The sequence below is a fragment of the Coffea arabica genome, chromosome 2c (genome assembly GCF_036785885.1).
Source record: "Coffea arabica cultivar ET-39 chromosome 2c, Coffea Arabica ET-39 HiFi, whole genome shotgun sequence".
Classification (NCBI taxonomy): Eukaryota; Viridiplantae; Streptophyta; class Magnoliopsida; order Gentianales; family Rubiaceae; genus Coffea; species Coffea arabica.
This window is the reverse complement of record NC_092312.1, coordinates 31,536,003-31,543,775: the sequence shown is the minus strand read 5'-3', so window position 1 is coordinate 31,543,775 and position 7,773 is coordinate 31,536,003. Positions and strand designations below refer to the sequence as shown.

The window sequence follows — 7,773 nt, the reverse complement described above, 5'->3', positions numbered from 1 at the left end:
TTTTCAGCAGGAAGCTGGGATCATATGCACAGGAAATGACACTCCTGTGATTTGAGGCATTGGAGCGTTCCAAGAAAATGAATCTGACAGAGGAAGGTACCTTTACACCCTCAAGCTCGATCAAGTGATAAGCAAGATTCTATGTCGAATTAGTTCACTATCGAAAGCTATGAAGTTTACATTAGAAACCTTGGGGCCAGTCTTTCCTCTCCCATTCTGCCCTTACATAGTAATTTGACCAATGAATACCACATTTTATATGCATAATGGAAGTCGGGAGGTTGCCAACCACTCTTTTTGTAGCAACCAGTGCTGAGAGCAGTCACCTATTTCCATATCTTCAAGATCTGTAGGTCGTTGTTCTTCAGCTCTTGTGCTGCTCCAAGTGAAAGATTGTACGTGTGCAGTGTGCAAGACAGCAGCCAGTATTTTGAAAGTGACTCTTCTTCCTCGGTGCCACTAATCTTGCATTCTCAACGAGAGGGGAAATTCAGGATATCCACCATCAAAAGGATATGTTTGTATTCTGGAGGCAACAGTGAGCTACAAAAGCTCTCAGCTACAGGATGCTGCCACACTTTTGAACATTAATGCACGAGAAGGGATTGCATCTTTCCAAGCAGCAAATTGAACCCCTTGTAATATGAACTTCTGAAAAGAGGCACTAAATAATCATTGTCCAAATTCTGGAAATAATTATCAAATACAACAATGATTTGCCTTTCAAATTTTTGTCTATTTCCTATGTAGAAAGTGGGAAGAGGAAGAGCAGGAAAGGCAACGACGGGTTACTGGTCAGGGAATGCCCTCTTTAAATACCAGCTGTTGTTTCAAGAAGAGTGCTTGAATTACAGAAATTCATTCCAATTTATCGAAGGTCTACAAGGATATATGAAAATATTTACAATGAACACAAAGTGCGACATACCTAGAATATCTTGTTGCGTAGGATAAATATGAAAATATTCGTAGAAGTGGAGCAGAGCATTAGAGATGGATTATGCAGCAAATACATAACTAAACAAGCTATACCAGAGATAGAATGCAGTCAACTGTACTCCATGAGGAAAAGCATACAAGGGGAAAAGATAGCAGAAACCACTTCAAATTAGTTGTCTTTTCCTCTTTCAGAAAAATTGATTCTTCAGTATGTATTGCTTCGTTCAGTTTATTATTATCAAGGGCTAAAACAAGTGACCTGAAGTTTTATGTTTTGGGACTCTCAAGTCACCATTATATGAAATGTTGATGGTTAGTGTCAAAAAGGTACTCATCCGACGTTTATACCGTTTGTGTAGAAGGATCTTGGAAAGTTGAAATTTACACGGCAATCACACGAATACAAGGTGTAAATAAGAATGAAATTAAGTCATAACTGTCATCAACACAAATATCCATCAGTGATTTTCGGCTCATTTTCTTTTTGCACCCTTACTACTCTCTCTTCAAATTAATTTTATGAACTCTTCATCTATTTAGGATCAAACACAGACAAATATCCAGCAAGGAGCCTTTTACACGCCTAATGCTGCCAAGTCAAAAGGGTAAAATACCATTGTAACCAACAAAAGGTACACAAGCCTGGACCATATTTAGAAAGGGCCATGCCAAATCCGTAGCAAGAAATATTACCTTAATGCAAGGGATAATGATAAACAAAAGGAAGCCAAAAATATTTGAAGGAAACCAACAACTTACCAGAAAAAAAATTTACCAGAAAACCTCAAATTAAGAATGGGAGCTGCAAAAGAAAGCACTGCAAATGTTTAAAAGAAGAGTACAAGGCATGGAAGTACTTAACTTGGAGAAATGTCCGGAGATGTTCTGCATGGCATATTTATGTAGAAAGAGAATGAAGGACATACAGGAATTGACAACCTTAGTGGTATGCAACATTCTAATCTAAGAGCAATTTTTATGACACAGATAAAACCATAAAGAAAAGGATTTTTTTTTGTACCCCAATACATCTTGCATGTACAAAGTCCTCAATAAGGAATTATATCTTCCAAGACAAATAGGAAAAGGATGACTCTACTGGAACCCATGACAATTTGTGTTCAATACAAAGGTGTTGCCAGGCTGTGCCATATCCCTTCAATTTATCATTTCCTCCATCCATTTCCACAATTTTCTTCACCATTTCATCTTTTTGGTCTTGCTTAACGTCTTATTATATATAAAAGCAAATGAATATTTTGAAGAAAGCTTGGTGCAAAGAGCTAGAAAGGAGCAGATCACTGAACATACCTAAGGTGACTTGAAGATTCTATTGAACTTTATATGCTACAGACGTTCTGGAAGCATACATAAGAAATTCAAAATGACAAAATACAAGCTACTAAGGTATCAATGACCAAAAAATATGATGGTGATAATATGGGTCTTACCAAGTATCCTCTCAACTTAAGGTCAAAAGAAGCTTGCCAAATCTGGATATGAAACAACTATCAACATCTATAGAACCTGAGATCAACTGACCAAGTTCTCCAAGAGTCACGATATTGAAGCGTCACTTTTCAACCAGTAACAAGAAAACCTTAATAGACATTTTCACTTGTGTAACTAAGCTTGATCCAATTGATACATCCCATGGTTTAAGCAGGTTACATGCCAGAAAGAAGTCCCTTTTCTATTCTAAAGAACTTCAACTAAAATTCATCACAGGTAAAAGGATTAAATAGCTCGTGAAGATTAACAATGGTGTAGCAGTTCAGATGGAGTTAATAGGAATAAAATAATATTACAATGATGTCAACAGGAACAAATACTCATAGAGTACAAATGAGTAACAATTTCCTAAGTTGAGTTTACTATAACTTGCAGATTGCATTTTAATGAACTGTGCTGTCTGTTCAAAACAATTTCAAGACTGCACAATTGTCACATAAGTGAAAGCACGGATCTTGATGCTCCTAAGAATTGTCAGGGGGCCATAATGAAAAGTCAATGAATTGCAACGTGCAAAAAGGAAAATAATTTACCTTCAGAGAAATTGTGAGTGCATAACTGATCACAGAATAAACACATCATTGACATCCATGAATTGTCAGTTACATTGCACCAATCATCTTCTTCCCTTTAGTGTCATCAATGTGGGCAGTTTTTTATTTCTGCCATAAAAAGCAGATAGGTAGACCCTCTTCTGGCAATGGCTGAAGCTGAAAGCAATAACGAGCTGTATTCCCTAGACGGGAGAGTGCAATTCTGCACCTCTCAGATACAACAGATTGAGATCAAATTAGAGAAGCCCGGACTGCTCCTAAAAAGATGAAAATTGTTTTGTATTATAGCTTAGAAAGTAAACAGAAAATTGCAAAGCATGCACATAGAAAACTTTTAGCAAGTTTAAGAACAGTCTAACAATCATAGATGGTTAACAACATATTGAAGGTTTCCTTCCTCCATCAGCATATACCAATTGAACAAACGTGGAGAAGAAAGGCCAAAGACTTTAGCCCTCTATTTAATCACAACACAGAAATCCTACTGTACTATACCAAACACTCAAACAGAGCTAGCCAATATGCGAAAGAAGTTGAAAACACTCAAAGATTAAAAGTGTTTAAAAAAATATAGGGTACCTTAATCCAAAGAGATGATGGAGGTCTAGTAACTGTGGGATCCCTCACACTTCTAGCGTTTTTGTTAAGGGATTAATTCTTGATCAACTACTGTGCAGGGATGTCTGTAATCTCGGGCCAGTCTTGTCATTTCTCCCATTCCAACTTTGGTTTCAGCAATGGGCAGTCAAAGATTTCCAAGGAGGTTGCGAGTCCCTCTTCTAGTAGGGATTGGAGTGGAGTACAGGTCATGATTGTTAGCTTTTGAAGAAAACAGTAAGGTGTCAAAGACCTGAATAGTTTAGCATGTTCAGATTCTTAAGGATCCATAATCCAAGAGATTCAAACAAGGCGACAGTCCTCCTGCACAACTCTACAAAGCTACCACCAATGCTCAAGTGTGTGAGAGGGAGCTTCTCCAAACCCCACTCTCTCCGGTAACTCATGAGCTCTTTGCAATAGGAGATCTCAAGATAATGTAGGCTAGAAGGCAAACGACCTCCTAGGAAGCACTATTTGTCTAGTTTCAGATATCAAAGAGGTGGGAGGGATTTATCCTTTTCGGCAGGAGGCACTTGATGAGAGTAATCTACTATAGATAGGGGGGTGGAAATCCTCCCTCTGCAAAAGACATAAGATTAATGCAGAACTCAATAAGGATTGCTATGACATCAGTCAAAAAAAGTCATCTTTGAGTACCAATCCTTTATTCAAGAAGAATGCTTGAATACAGAATTTTTTCAATTTATCAAGCTCCATAAGGTGGCATGCAAATATTTACAACCAACACAGAGTACAACATACCTAGAATATCTTGTTGGATATGGTATATATGAAAACATCAGTAAGGTGGAGCAGAGGACTAAAGATCGATCATGCAGCATATAAATTATTAAACAAGCTATACCAGAAATGGTAAGAAAAAAGAAAATGCAAATGCAAACCAAAGAGGCAGAGTGTAGTCATTTGTTCTCATGCAGGAAAAAGCTTATGAAGGAAAAAGGCATCCAAGAACACACTTCAACTAGGTCTTTCTACATCCAGAAAAATTAGATTTTGGTATGCATTGCTTACTTTATTTTTCTAATTACCATGGGCTAAAATAAGTCAACTGAAGTTTAATTGTTTTAGGATTCTCAAGAAACTATCATTAGAATGATTGATGATTAGTGGCAAAAGAAGAAAGGTACTCATCTAAAGTTCATACCCTCTTTGTGCAGAAGGATCATGTGTCGCTCAAAACTTACACAGTACTCCGACAAACACAAGGAGTCGATAAGACTGAGATCAAGAAACACAAATATGCATTCCAGCCATTTGATCCTTTTTTTTCTTTCTTGTTACCCCATCTTGCAATCTGAAAATCAATTTACTGAAATCTTCATCTATTTAGAATCAGAAAACAAATAATGTCTAGATAGCAATGGTGCCTTTGATATTCCTTCTACTCTAAATTCTAAACTGGTGCTTAGCATCCCCAACCAACATAAAGCACCCAAGTCTAGACTATATTTAGAAGGGGCCACGACAATTCTGGATCTGAAATCCAAGCCTTAACGTGAGGAATGATAAGAGCATGATGTTGAGCCCCAATAAATGCATGACAGATTTCAGCTTGTGATGTTCAGGTTGATGGTTTTCCAGAGTGGTCTATTTGCTGCATGGAAAATTGAGGAAGCTAAAAGATATGTAGAGGTTACCTGCATATTAACAACAAAAATTGTTCAATTAAATAGTAAACCTCAAATTGTACATAAAAGATAAAAGAAAGCACAAAAATAGTTTAAAGAAGGCATAATCAGATGGAAGCATTTAACTTCATGACATCTTAGGAAAAATGTCCTGCAGTCGCATAATGGTGCAGAAAGAAATTAAGAAATTTAGGAATTGACCCCAAAAAATAGAAAAGAAAAACTTCAATGATCTCGTCAGGAGAAAAATACTCATATAGACAGGGTGTCTAACAGTTCCTCTAATTAGAGTTGACTAAAACTTGCGATATATTTGCATTACATTGTACTTTGTAGTGTTCAAACATTTTTAAAAGTTCCCATGACTGTAGCATAGAGAAAGCATAGATCTTGAAGTCAAGCAAGCATACTCAAATACAACAAATTGCATTATGTAGAGAAAAAAGAAGAAAATAATTTAAATTGAAAGTGAATAGCTGATCATAAAATAAGTTTATTGTTGACATCCTTGAAATATGTGCTACCTTGTGCCAATCTTCTTCTTCTCTACTCCAAACATAATGTCAGCAATTAGTAGTTCTTGGTCTCCAGCATAAAAAGGGATGTCACTAGCCCCAATCTTCAATGGCTAAAGATGAAAGCAACCTTCGAGGACTAAGAAAGATGTTTCACCTAGACTGGAAGAGAGCAATTCCTGCATCAAATTTTGAAAAGATTAGAGCACTTCATAAATGCTCCTTAGAAGAAGCAAATTGTCTTTTATTATACTTCAAAGCAGAATTAAAGGATTGTAAAACGAACACATTAACAACTCAGGCAAAATGAGGTCATAGCTTCAAACAGGAAATTATTGAGTGCATCAAAGAAATCACAGAAAACACTTAGCGAGTTTAAGAAGAGTCTAATAATCGTAGATACCTTATAGAAAATTGAAGGTTTTTTTTCTTCATCAGCAGTTGCACAGTTACCGAGGAAAGCATTTGTCTGCCTGAGTTGGTGGCCTACTTGATTGGAATCTACAGAGCAGAAATGTACCAAAGCATGGACTCTTATTTTAAAAAAAAAATTGAAAAAGAAATACAATGGTGAAATCTATAGCTAGAAAGTAATATATTATGAGATTGTTGCATCAGTAATGGCCACTACCTCAACTGTCCTTTCAGCACATCCTAGTTATTCACAACAGGCAATTCGCACTGCAATCACAACAAAAGATGCATTAATTAGTTGTGATTTTGCCTTTCGAGGCTTCAGAGTATTTGGAGAGAATAAAAAATATGAAGAAAAGAAAAAAATTGAAAAGCAAAGAAGTACCTCTAATTATATGAATCGATGATGATGAGGGTCTTGTAACTCTGGGAGGCAGGTCCTCACCAGCAACCAGCGTCACCATCAAGGAACTAGTTCACCCTCGACTACTACGCAGGGGATGCGGGCAACCTTGGGCCAGTCCGGTCCTTTCTCCCATTCTAACCTTGGTTCCAACAGTGGGCAATTCCCAATATGTAGTCTGGTGAGGGAGGCGGGCAGTCCCGCTTCCGGTAGGGACTGGAGTCGAGGGCAATCAGAGATGTGTAGATCTTCAAGAGAGGTGAGGTGTCGAAGAGCCGAATAGTTTAGCACTTTCAGATTCTTAAGGAAGCTCAAACAGAGTGTTCGAAGCGTGCAAGGCAACAGCCAATCCTCCTCTGGAAACGACTCTTCATCACTATCAGAAATCCTCAAGAGCGTGAAAAAGGGAAGTTTCTCCAAACCCCACTCTCTCCTACGACTCATGAGCTTCTTGCAACCGTAGATGACAAGGGATTGTAGGCTGGAGGGCAAACCCCCTTCCGGGAAGCACTCAATTTTGGGACAATTGTTTAAATGCAGACGTCGAAGAGATGGGAGGAGGGACTCCATCTGTTTCGGCAGCGACGTGAGCTTCTTGCAATCGCGGATGCTAATTAGGGATGGCAATGGGGGCGGGTGCCCGCGGGGGGCTCACGGGGCGGGGGTTGGGGCGGGGGGTGGGGCGGGGGAAATTCCCCCCGCTTAGAAACGGGGCGGGGGGCGGGGGTATACTCCCCCGCCCCATCCCCCGCCCCGCCACCCGCAAAAAAATATATATATATATATATATATAAATGACTATATATTATATGTAAGTTAATTAGTTATAAACTTATGATAATGATATTATTAGTTAGATGTATTATATAATGTATATTAGTTTATGTAATATAATTGATATTATCAATTATATGAATAATTATACATGTCTACTAATAGAATTTATTAATTAGTTATACTAAATTTACTAATACATTTATACTAAATTTCTAATTACACTTAATAGAATAACACTTTTTTCTCAAAAAAAAGCACAAACACAATGATGAATTAGTGATTGCATTTGTACTAAAAGTGAAAATTTGACTATTTTAGTTATATTTATTTATCATATTGGATTGTATTCAAATAACTTCTGTTTGATTGTTTTTATGAGTTTCAATTGTAAAATTACAATGAATAATAAT

General features: G+C 37.4%; 1 non-coding gene across 5 annotated transcripts; it reads right to left on the bottom strand.

Annotated features, from left to right (window-relative positions):
* LOC113727192 (uncharacterized) lies at positions 1 to 7,335 on the bottom strand. Of its 5 annotated transcripts, XR_011839333.1 has the most exons (9): positions 6,569 to 7,335; positions 6,401 to 6,450; positions 6,173 to 6,270; positions 5,779 to 5,948; positions 3,585 to 4,184; positions 2,985 to 3,262; positions 2,391 to 2,476; positions 1,699 to 1,741; positions 1 to 651 (listed from the first exon to the last, which is right to left on the bottom strand). It is a non-coding gene; the product is annotated as an uncharacterized protein (transcript). The 5 variants fall into 5 exon arrangements; XR_011839331.1 differs by lacking the exon at positions 2,391 to 2,476; XR_011839330.1 differs by lacking the exons at positions 1,699 to 1,741; positions 2,391 to 2,476.
* Positions 7,336 to 7,773: the final 438 nt, after the last annotated feature.